Source organism: Bos indicus, chromosome 19 (genome assembly GCF_029378745.1).
Source record: "Bos indicus isolate NIAB-ARS_2022 breed Sahiwal x Tharparkar chromosome 19, NIAB-ARS_B.indTharparkar_mat_pri_1.0, whole genome shotgun sequence".
In the NCBI taxonomy this organism is placed as follows: Eukaryota; Metazoa; Chordata; class Mammalia; order Artiodactyla; family Bovidae; genus Bos; species Bos indicus.
This window is the reverse complement of record NC_091778.1, coordinates 552,366-564,352: the sequence shown is the minus strand read 5'-3', so window position 1 is coordinate 564,352 and position 11,987 is coordinate 552,366. Positions and strand designations below refer to the sequence as shown.

Here is an 11,987-nt window from a genome sequence, read left to right as displayed (position 1 = left end):
CATGTACAATATCCATGGGCAAGCATTTGATTTCTGCATATTGCTCTTTGAACCAAGAATTTTGGCCCTCAGATTTCACAGTGAAACCAAAAGTGAGACCAGGAAGAGAGAATTTTCATCACTGCCAACTCCATGCAGTGAGAAATTCTCCATAAAATGTCCTAACGGTATGCTAATGGCTGGAGAACTTAAAAGCTGGCCAACTGTCAGGATATAATTACATATATATATATATATATATATATATATATATATATATATTTTTTTTTTTAATAAAGTGAAGGAAAATTCCAGCTATTCAGCTAGAAAGTTCTTATTATATTGAGTCTGAAAAAGTTGGAAAGCAGAAAACTGCCCAACTTAATTATTTTGTATTCTCCAGTAAGGAATTGATTATGTGAAAATTATCCAAAAAGAATTAGGTCTTTTAGAAAATACTGGTCTTTGATATCATACTCTTTTCTCTTTATAAACTCTTTCTCACCTGTATATATAATTAGATATAAAGATAAACAAACCTGACTGTAATATTTGAGGATGGTTATGCCAACAAAGATCTATATAGTCAAGGCTATGGTTTTTCCTGTGGTCATGTATGGATGTGAGAGTTGGACCGTGAAGAAAGCTGAGCACCAAAGAATTGATGCTTTTGAACTGTGGTGTTGGAGAAGACCCTTGAGAGTCCCTTGGACTACAAAGAGATCCAATCAGTCCCATCCTTAAGGAGATCAGTCCTGGGTTTTCATTGGAAGGACTGATGCTAAAGCTGAAACTCCAGTACTTTGGCCACTTCATGCGAAGAGTTGACTCATTGGAAAAGACTCTGATGCTGAGAGGGATTGGGGGCAAGAGGAGAAGGGAACGCCAGAGGATGAGATGGCTGGATGGCATCTCCGACTTGGGGGACATGAGTTTGGGTAAACTCCAGGACAGGGAGGCCTGGCATGCTGTGATTCTTGAGGTCTCAAAGAGTCGGACACGACTGAGCGACTCAACTGAACTCAACTGATGCCCATAAAGCATATTTTTCAAACAAAAGACCAGAGCAGAGAAAGAAAAGGAGAAAGAGGATAAAGAAAAAATTGAGAGAAGCACAATTAGAAGGGAAATGAAAAATAGAGAAATAATAATAATAATAAAAAGGAGGACCATGTCAAAAATGAAAGAGATGCTTTGAATCCTACCAGATTTCAGTGCCAGACTGAGATTGTGCTTACTGAGAATGAACAAGAGTTGAAACAGTGTAATAGAAAAGAAAGAAAATGAAAAAAAAATTGTTGAGAAAGTCATTAGTGACATAGTAATATGGTTTTTCCAATGGTCATGTATGTATGTGAGAGTTGGACTGTGAAGAAAGCTGAGCACCAAAGAATTGATACTTTTGAACTGTGGTGTTGAAGAAGACTCTTGGGAGTCCCTTGGCCTGAAAGGAGATCCAACCAGTCCATTCTAAGAGATCAGTTCTCGGTGTTCATTGGAAAGAATGATGCTAAAGCTGAAACTCCAGTACTTTTTCCACCTCATGCGGAGAGTTGACTCATTGGAAAAGACTCAGATGCTGGGAGGGATTGGGGACAGGAGGAGAAGGGGACGACAGAGGATGAGATGGCTGGATAGCATCACCGACGTGATGGACATGAGTATGAGTAAACTCCAGGAGTTAGTGATGAACAGGGAGGCCTAGTGTGCTGCAATTCATGGGGTCACAAAGAGTCGGACATGACTGAGTGACTGAACTGAACTCAATTTCAATTTTTCCACTTTATTGTAATCCAATATAAATGTAAAAGTCAATATATCATGAAGGAAATTATGAGAAGAAACTTCACCTCAGTGACTGGGTTCATTCTTCTTCGACTAACTAGTACTCAGGAATTGCAGATTCTCTAATTTATGCTGTTTTTCACCATTTTTATGGTCATAGTGACAGGAAATCTTGACAAGATTGTCCTCATCAGGGTCAATGCCTGCCTCCACACCACCATGTACTTTTTCCTGAGCCACTTATCCTTTGTGGATCTGTGTTTCTCTACCATTGCGACTCCAATGATGTTGAGAATTTTCTTATCAGAGAGATTGCTTATACAGCTTGCACGGTTCAGTGTTATTGCCTTGGTCCATGTAGGGATCCACATCCTGGCTGTCATGGCCTTTGATTGGTACATGGCCATTTGCAACCCCCTGCTTTATAGCAGCAGAATGTCTAAGTGTGTGCACGTCCCTCATCACAGTGCCTTATGTATATGGAGTGCTCACTGGCTAATGGAAACTATGTGAACCTACAACCTAGCTTCCTCTGGTCACAATGAAATTAATCACTTCTAGTGTGCTGACCCACCGCTGATTAAGCTGGCGTGTTCTGACACCTATAATAAACAGTTGTCCATGTTTGTAGTGGCTGGTTTTAACTTCACTTGTTCTCTCTTCATCATCCCCATTTCTTACATCTACATTTCTCCTGCCACATTGAGGATTCATTCCACAGAAGGCAGGTGCAAAGTTTTCTCTACCTGTGGCTCCCATCTGACAGCTGTCACTGTCTCCTACACAGCTCTTTTTTTCATGTATCTTAGACCCCCTTCAGAAAAGTCCATGCAGTAGGGGAAAATGGTGGCTGTGTTTTACACCACAGTGATCCTCATGTTGAACCCCATGATATACAGTCTGAGGAACAAGGATGTGAAAGAAGCTTTGATTAAAGAATTGTTCAGCAGAAAAACTGCTTTCTATTAATACATGAATTCAATGCTAATGTTCTTAAGACTTTTTTATCTTCTATAGACAATGACTTCCTCCTATTGCTTAGTTCCATAATTTGTCCAAATATATATCCACTTGAAGAGATGGGGGAAATTTCCATGGAGAAAATCTTGCTAAAATATATTTGAGTATCCATGTCAATAGACAGGAATTTTGATTTCTCCAAGAAAGCTTTGCTTGCCCAGACCTAAAAGTAAGAACTTATACACTGAGGAATCAAATTCAGTGAAAAAGCTCATTTATATCTTGGAGAATAAAAATATTAATGCTAGAATAGTATTTTCTTTTTGGAAGGAATTGGTCATTGTTTTAGACTGTCTCTTAATGGGGTAATTTACTATAAAATGTAGGTGATAACTTTCAAAAATTATTTCTGCTCAACTTTACTAAATAAGCATGCCTTCCTTACCACTGGAAATGAACACTTGAACTTTCAAAAAGGGGAAAATGCCCTCTTTACCTTGCTTGAGTTCTTTTGACTGGTCTATGATTAAGTTTATTAAAAAAAAAAAATCATGTGTGCAGAGGTCTCATAGAAAGAGACATATAAAGTGATAAAAGCAAATTATTTATCAGTTCCAGACAAAGACAATTATTTGTGAAGATTTTACAAAACAAAGGGACTCATGCTTGGGTTTGTGATCTAATGAAAGTCACAGTTGGTTTACAGTTTTTTTTAACTTGAATTCTCAAACTCTGGTGATAAGGATGATTTATATCTTTCTGGTATTTGGAGGCTGCCCTCACAGGTGAGATTTATTTTCCACCTTTGAGGGAAAGTTTAGGGCTAGAACGCATTTTTAATTATTTTTCGATAGGTGTTTCTCAAGTAAATTCAATTCAAAATAATCAACAAGCCATGGCAGTTTATCTTGCTGTGACCTTTTCTGAGTTTCCACGATCTCATTCAGTCAACAGTATGTTTCACTCATTTACACTTACCCATCAGCTCAGTTCTATACCTTGCTTCCATTAACACTCTCTTTAGCCTGAAGCACAAAAGACATGGTCCTCAGCAAATCACAATTTTCTCCCGTGATTTATCTCTGGCCTTTTTTTTTTTTCCCCTCCTTAGGACTTTTTTTTTTTTTTTTTTGAAAGGGGGAGGGGAACAAGATTAATTGATTGTGTGTTACCTAAAAGTTTATGTAAATAAATATACGTAGATATGCATAGCTCCCTTGGATTTCAGGCGTCCAGTTCTAATTTCTCCTACAGGAACTCTGGATAAGGAAATGGCAATACACTCCAATATTTTTTTTTTTTCTGATTTATTTTTCACCTTAATAAAAATGAAGCAAAAAGTCACAGAGAAAAAGTATTTGGATAGCTTTTTATCATATATGAAATGAGTTGCCAGTCCAAGTTCGATGCCTGGATGCCTGGGGCTGGTGCACTGGGACGACCCAGAGGGAGGACATGGGGAGGGACGTGGGAGGAGGGCCCAGGGTGGGGAACACAGGCACACCGGTGGCGGCTTCATTTCGATATTTGGCAAAACCAACACAATATTGCAAAGTTTAAAAATAAAACAAAATTTTAAAAAAAAAGAGAGAGAGAGAACCGAAGAATACACTCGCGGCACACAGTAAACTCCGTAAATGTCTACCGGTTCATTTCTTATTGATGGCGGACAGTCCGGGCACCTGCTCCTTTTGCCTGGAGAATTTCACGGACAGAGGACCCTGGTGAGCTACAGTCCATGGGATCGCAAAGAAGTCGGACATGGCTGAGCAACTAACACACACACACAAAAAGAGATAAAACATGACTTGACAATCAGTTCAGTTCAGTCTCTCAGTCATGTCTGACTCTTTGGGACCCCATGGACTGCAGCACACCAGGCTTCCCTGTCCATCACCAACTTGCAGAGCTTACTCAAACTCATGTCCATCAAGTTGGTAATGATCTCCAACCATCCCATCCTCTGTTGCCTCTTCTACTCCCATCTTCAATTTTTCCCAGCATCAGGGTCTTTTCAAATGAATCAGTTCTTTGCATCAGGTGGCCAAAGTATTGGAGTTTCAGCTTCAGCATCAGTCCTTCCAATGACTTTTCAGGACTGATTTCCTTTAGGATGGACTGGTTGGATCTCCTTGCAGTCTAAGGGACTCTCAAGAGTCTTCTCCAACACCACAGTTCAAAAGCATCAGTTATTTGGTGCTCAGCTCTCTTGATAATACACATGTCTAAAACTATTATATCAACCCATATTGCAGAAAACACAGTTATAATAATATAATAACATAATTTATTATATATTATATCATATAATAATACTTCACATTTGAATAACATTTTGCAAAACACACAGTCCTTTACCTTATCTCACTTTATTTCACAGAATATTAAGAGTAAAAACTATTCATTTTCAATGGAAACCCCATGGGACTGAAATCATTTTACCTGTTTAGAGGCAAAGATACTGCAATTCAAATCTCATAGTGATGAGAGATAGTCAAATTCAGCACCACCACTTCCAGTCGTGTAGACTTGTGTTTTATATATGTTGAGGCCAACAGTTCACCTTAAGGTAACCTAGACTTTAATTATAATCATCTGATGGAATATGAGAGGCTGGTTATAAGGCTCACACAAAGCAAGGATCTAGAATAGACATCTCTCATGAAATTAAGATTGTTGTAAGTCTATAACCTCTACAGAGATATAGAGTCAACAATAACAACAGCAACAACAAAATCAAAGTTATTTACTTAGGCTTTGACTAATGGACAAACTAAAAATAACCTTTAAAAAAAAAGTCAATTCATTTATTCATTTTGGGTTTAGATTTACAGTGCTTCCACGAACTGTCAAATTCATTTGAAATGAATTTAAGGTGTTCCTAGTTTAGAATAAGACTTGTGGGACTGAAAAAACATAAATATTGGCCAGATAAATGAATTATCAACCACTCAAACAAGAAAGAACTTCCATAGATAAAGTCCTTGTTCATGTAAATTTACAGAAAAATAGAAGAAGAAAAAAAAAAGAAGGATACTCAACTTCAGATATTGGATTTAAATATTTAATATTTAAATAAAAATACTAAATACAATATTAAAATATTTTAAAAGTAAAAAATGTTTAATATTTTAAAGTTATTAAAATGCATTTAATGTTTGAAATAAATAAAGGTTAACATTTAAGCCATGGGACTATTAAGATCAAAATGGACAACTAGAACTTGTGAAGAAATTTTTCAATTAGGACTGAATACAGGGTAAACAAGGGCTTCCCTGGTGGCTCAGAAGGCAAAGAATCTGCTTCAAATGCAAGAGACCCACGTTCAATCCCTGGGTTGTAAAGATCCCCTGGAGAAGGAAATGGCAACCCACTCCAGTATCCTTGCCTGGAGAATTCCATAGACAGAAGAGCCTGGCAAGCTATAGTCCATAGGGTCACAAAGAGTCAGATATGACTGAAAAATTAACATTTGACACAAGGAAATCAAAATCCATAAATTAGAACAAACTTATGATTAAATATGGATAAATACAGACCATATGGAACAACAATATAAATTTGGGTAGTTCAAAAGACAGAACTAACTTACTGAAAATAATAAATTATAAAGAGAGAGGAAGAGATGGTAGCAAAAAGGTTTTTTTTTCTGCATTTTTAAAACAGGAAAAAACATTGGATGACTTCAGAGTTTATTAAGCTTAGTGTGGGTGTTAGAATAACAAGCGATACTTGTGAAAGACCAAATATAGAGTATAGTTTGCAAAAACTTTAAAAGGTAGATTAATAAACAATCCATGCATAGTGTTGCTTATATGCCAAACAATAATCAGCACAAATTTTACAGATCTTTTCCCCCAGATATTTACAGATGTTATGTCAATGGCCATTGGAACAACTGAGACATGTGATGTTATTGTCTCAGATTTGTACTTGGGAGAACCTGAAACAAAGAGCCATTAAATGACTGCCACAGATTACAGGCATTAAGTGGCAGAGCTGGAAATATTAATGTGATTTAAGTCTATTTCATTACAGAATGTCAGAATATTTCCCAATTAATTCATGCAAGAGAATGAAAAAAAAAAAAAAGCAAATAATGAACAGGTTCTCAACAAAGATATATTCAGGAAACCAAGTAACATGTCAGTTCATTCCAGTTAAGTTGCTCAGTTGTGTCTGACTCTTTGTGACCCCATGGATGCCAGGCTTCTCTGTCCATCACCAACTCCCAGAGTTTACTCAAACTCATGTCCATTGAGTTGGTGATGCCATCCAACCATCTCATCCTCTGTCGTCCCCTTCTCCTCCTGCCTTCAATCTTTCCCAGTATCAAGGTCTTTTCAAATGAGTCAGTTCTTCGCATCAGATGGCTAAAGTACTGGAGTTTCAGCATCAGGCCTTCCAATGAATATTTCCATTGAATATGAATGAATGATTTCCATTATGATGGACTGGTTGGATTTCCTTTCAGTCCAAGGGGCTCTCAAGAGTCTTCCAACACCACAGCTTAAAAGTATCAATTCTTTGACAAGTAACATGTCACATATCCTCAAATTCAATGGTAATTAGGGAAAAGAACTGTAAAATATTTGTACCTACACACAAACCTAGTATACAAAAATTTTTAAAAACACCTTGTAATATTAATATTGGTGAGACCATGGAACAAAACTACTTATATAGTTCTAATGGGAATGTAATTCATATAATCAGTTTGTGAAATTCTTTGACAGTATCAGTTTAAGCAGAATATATATGTATTCTGTAAATCAGCAATTCTATCAAAAATTCTAACAAACAGAAATGCATGGATATATTCACATAGAGACAGGAGCAAGAATATATTTTGTAATAGCCACATCAAGAAGCACTCTAGACATTTCTCAAAAATAGGAAGAATACATAAATTTAAGTACAGTCATGTAATAGATACTATGCTGTTTTTGTTCAGTCACTCAGTCATTTTTGATTCTTTGTGACCCCATGGACAGCAGCACACCAGACTTGCCTGTCCTTCACTATCTCCTGGAATTTGCACAAATTCATTCCGTTGAGTAGGAGATGGGTAGCCAAAGTATTGGAGCTTCTGCTTTAGCAACAGTCCTTTCAATGAATATTCTAGTTTGGTTTCCTCTAGGATTGATTGATTTGATCTCCTTGCAGTCCAAAGACTCTCAAGAGTCTTCTCCAGCATCACAGTTTGAAAGTATCAGTTCTTTGGTGCTCAGCCTTCTTTATGGTCCAGTTCTTTGTATCCATACATGACTACTACAAAAACAAACAAACAAACAAACAAAAACAAAACAAGCAAACAAACCAAAAAACATAGCTTTAACTTTACCAACCTCTGTCAGAAAAGTAATAACTCTGTTTTTTTAATATACTATCTAGATTTGTCATAGCTTTCCTTCCAAGGAGCAAGTCTCTTTGAGTTTCATGACTGCAGTCACCATCTACAGTGATTTTGAAGCCCCCCAAAATAAAATGTCACTCCTTCCACTTTTCCCCCTTCTATTTGCCACAAAGTGATGGGACTTCCCATGCAGCACTAGTGGTAAAGTACCTGCCTGCCAATGCAGGAGACATAAAAGATATAAAGGATACTGGTCGATCAACCTTGTATCGACCCGAGGTCAGGAAGATCCCTTGGAGGCAGACATGGCAACCCACTCCAGTATTATTGCAAGGAGACTCTCCATAGACAGAGAAGCCTGGCATGCTACAATCCATGGGGTCACAAAGAGTAGGACATGACTGAAGTGAATGAGAATGCATGAACAATGGGACTGATGTCATTATCTTAGTGTTTTGAATACTGAGTTTTAAGCTAGCTTTTTCATTATCTTCTTTCACTCTAATCAAGATGCTCTTTAGTTCCTCTTCACTTTCTGCCATTAGAGACGTATCATCTGCATATCTGAGGTTTTTTATAGTTCTCCTAGCAATCTTTATTCCACCTTGTAATTCATCCAGTTCAGCATTTCTTATGATGTATTCTGCCTAAAAGTTAAATAAACAGGCTGACAATATACAGCCTTGACACACTCCTTTCCCAATTTTAAACCAGTCTGTTATTGCATGTCTGGTTTTAACTGTTGCTTCTTGCCTTACATACAGGTTTTTCAGAAGATATGTAAGGTGGTCTGGTACTTCCATTTCTTTAGTTTCCTCTACAGTTTGTTGTGATCCACATAGTCAAAGGTTTTAGAGTAGTCAGTGAAGCAGAAGTAGATGTTTTTTGGAACACCTTTGCTTTCTCCATGATTCAATGAATGTTGTCAGTTTGATCTCTACACTTTCAGTAATAAAAGAACCATTGCTATTTAGAATGTGGGGGCTTTAGGGAAGTCATTAGGCCATGAAGGCTTTGCTTTGCCCTCATGAACTGAATTAGTGCCTGTGCATGCTTAGTCATGTCTGACTCTGTGACCCCATGGACTGTAACCCGGCAGGCTCCTTTGTCCATGTGGTTCTCCAGTCAAGAATACTGGAGTGTGTTGCCATTTCCTCATCCAGGGAAAATTCCTGACACAAGGATCAAACTCAGGACTCCTGCATTGAAGGAATATTCTTTACTTCCTGAGCTACTAGGGAAGCCCATGAACTGGATTAGTGCCCTCATGAAAGAGCCCAGGGCACTCCCTTCTCCCATGTGATGTCTGGGCACAGCAAAAAGACAGCTGTCTATGAACCAGGAAGAATGCTCTCATCAGAACCCAATCCAATCTTAGACTTCCAGCTTTCAGAACAGTGATAAATAAATATCAGGTGTTTATAAGTCATTTGCTTATGTTATAATTACTATAGCAGTCCAAACAAGCTAAAACAATCATCAACCTAAGGTTCAGATATCAACAGAATTTTCACCAGAAGACTATACATGAAAGAATGTGTTCTGTTTGATTCCACTTGTGTAAAATTCAGAAAAAGACACAAACTATGTAGAGTGCTGAAAATAAAGATTCATCTAACTTGAGGAATACTGACTCAGAAAGGAGATGAGAAATTTGTCTGATGTAGTGTTTGTCTTCTATTTGGTTTAGAGGTTTGGTCATAAATGCATTTTTACTTTGTAAAAATTCAATAAGCTGTAAATTTATGTTTTATGCACATTTCGAATGTGTACTATAAAGGTTTGAAATATATTAAAAATGATACTACTTTTCAAAGAAGCAAAACCTCCTTTGACTATGAAAGCAGTCTCTTTGTCTACTGAAGGTAGAACATATTAGTTTGCAAGGGCTGCTATAACTAAGTACCACAGACTGGGTGGCTTAAACAAAAGAGTCTGATTTCCTTCCAGTTTGGAGAATAGTAATTCAAGATCAAAGTGTTAGTAGGGTTAGTTTCATTCTGAAGCTTCTGTCTGGCTTATAGACAGCCATCACCTCCTGTGTCTCTCACAGTCTTTCCTATGTGTATTTTTGTGTTCTCATCTCCTTTCTTAAAAAAGACACCAGCCATCTTGGGTTAGGATGCACTATCTGAACTGATTACAATTTAATTTCCTCTTTAAAAACTATATCTACAAATTCAGTCATATTCAGAAGTACTGGGAGTCAAGATTTTGATATATGGATATTAAAGAAACTTTTCAACCTACAACCCAAAGTTGGATGGCAATAGGTTGTGGCACAAAGTTATGGTACTTGTGTGGAAGAAATTGTGTTAAATTGGATTAAACAAATATTATTGGTAACAGAATATGTCAGGAGTATTGATGGAAGACATCAATATTATGATATAGACTTCCCAATATATGAAGAAAAATACTGACACTGAATCTAAAAAAAGAAAAACACTAGAAACCAGTTGGGTCCCATGGCAAATCAGCATTGTACCCAATTATTATTTCTCCAGAGAACTAATTTAGTGCAAAATACTATCTAACAAAGTAATTACTTAATACTCACCTATATGCATAATCTCTTAGGGAAATTGTATCAATATACAAATAATATAAAACCTGCCTGCTTTATTCAGCAGAAGAGCCATGACATTGATGTTCTTTCTAAAATGGCTTTTCCTTCATAGGTATATAGACATGTATAATACATTTATTTATAACCATCAAAACTCTGTTTTCTTATTTGGGCAATCACGTGCATTACCAAAACTAGACTTATGATTCATTTATGACAAGATAGAAAAAGGAAATACAAATGACCAGAAAAGTGTGGATATTTACTATTTTAGGTACAATCACTTATAAAATTCACTGAGTCAGTTAGGTGGATGATAAGGAAATTGAAAGCCATTCTCTATGATTCTTTACTTAATGACTAATACCTACCATTTATTGATGATTACCAGTCCATGGATGTACAAAGTGTCAGAAATAATTGGGCATGCACACAAACACACACAGACATGTATGGAGAACAATATGTTCCATAGTGCATACTTTCTGTTGCATAATCCTCAAAATAAACCTACCATATAAGTAATCCATTTTGACCAGAGGAAAAAAAAATGATGAAGCCCAGAAATATTAAGAAACATTGTCCAGAGTGCATGGATCAAAATCCATGCACTTTTGTTAAAGCCAGAATGGGAATTTAACAAGTGGACTCCATAGCCTATGTTTTTACCAGTAAATTCTACTCAGTTCAGTTCAGTTATTCAGTCATGTTGACACTTTGCACCCCATGAACTGCAGCATGTCAGGCCTCCGTGTTCATCACTAACTCCCGGAGTTTACTCAAACTCATGTCCATTTAGTCAGTGATGCCATCCAACCATCTCATCCTCTGTCATCCCCTTCTCCTCCCACCTTCAATCTTTCCCAGCATCAGGGTCTTTTCAAATGATTCAGTTCTTTGCATCAGATGGCCAAAGTGTTGGAGTTTCAGCTTCAACAGTAGCCCTTCTGATGAATATTCAGGATTGATTTCCTTTAGGATGGAATGGTTGGATCTCCTTGCTGGCCAAGGGGCTCTCAAGAGTCTTCTCCAACACCACAGTTAAAAAGCAACAATTCTGTGGTGCTCGGGTTTCTTTATAGTCCAACTCTCACATCCATACATAACTACTGGAAAAATTTTAGCCTTAACTAGATGGACCTTTGCTGGAAAAGTAATGTCTCTGCTTTTTAATATGCTGTCTAGGTTGGAAGCAACTTTCCTTCCAAAGGGTAAGTGTTGTTTAATTTCATGGCTGCAGTCACCATCTGCAGTGATTCTGGAGTCCCCAAAATAAGTCTATCACTGTTTCCACTGTTTCCCCATCATTTTGCTATGAAGTAATGGGACTGGATGACA

The 11,987-nt window shown here is 37.2% G+C and overlaps 1 pseudogene; it reads left to right on the top strand.

Annotated features, from left to right (window-relative positions):
- The first annotated feature begins 1,812 nt into the window (after positions 1 to 1,812).
- LOC139177682 (olfactory receptor 5M8-like) lies at positions 1,813 to 2,733 on the top strand (annotated as a pseudogene).
- The last annotated feature ends 9,254 nt before the right edge of the window (positions 2,734 to 11,987 follow it).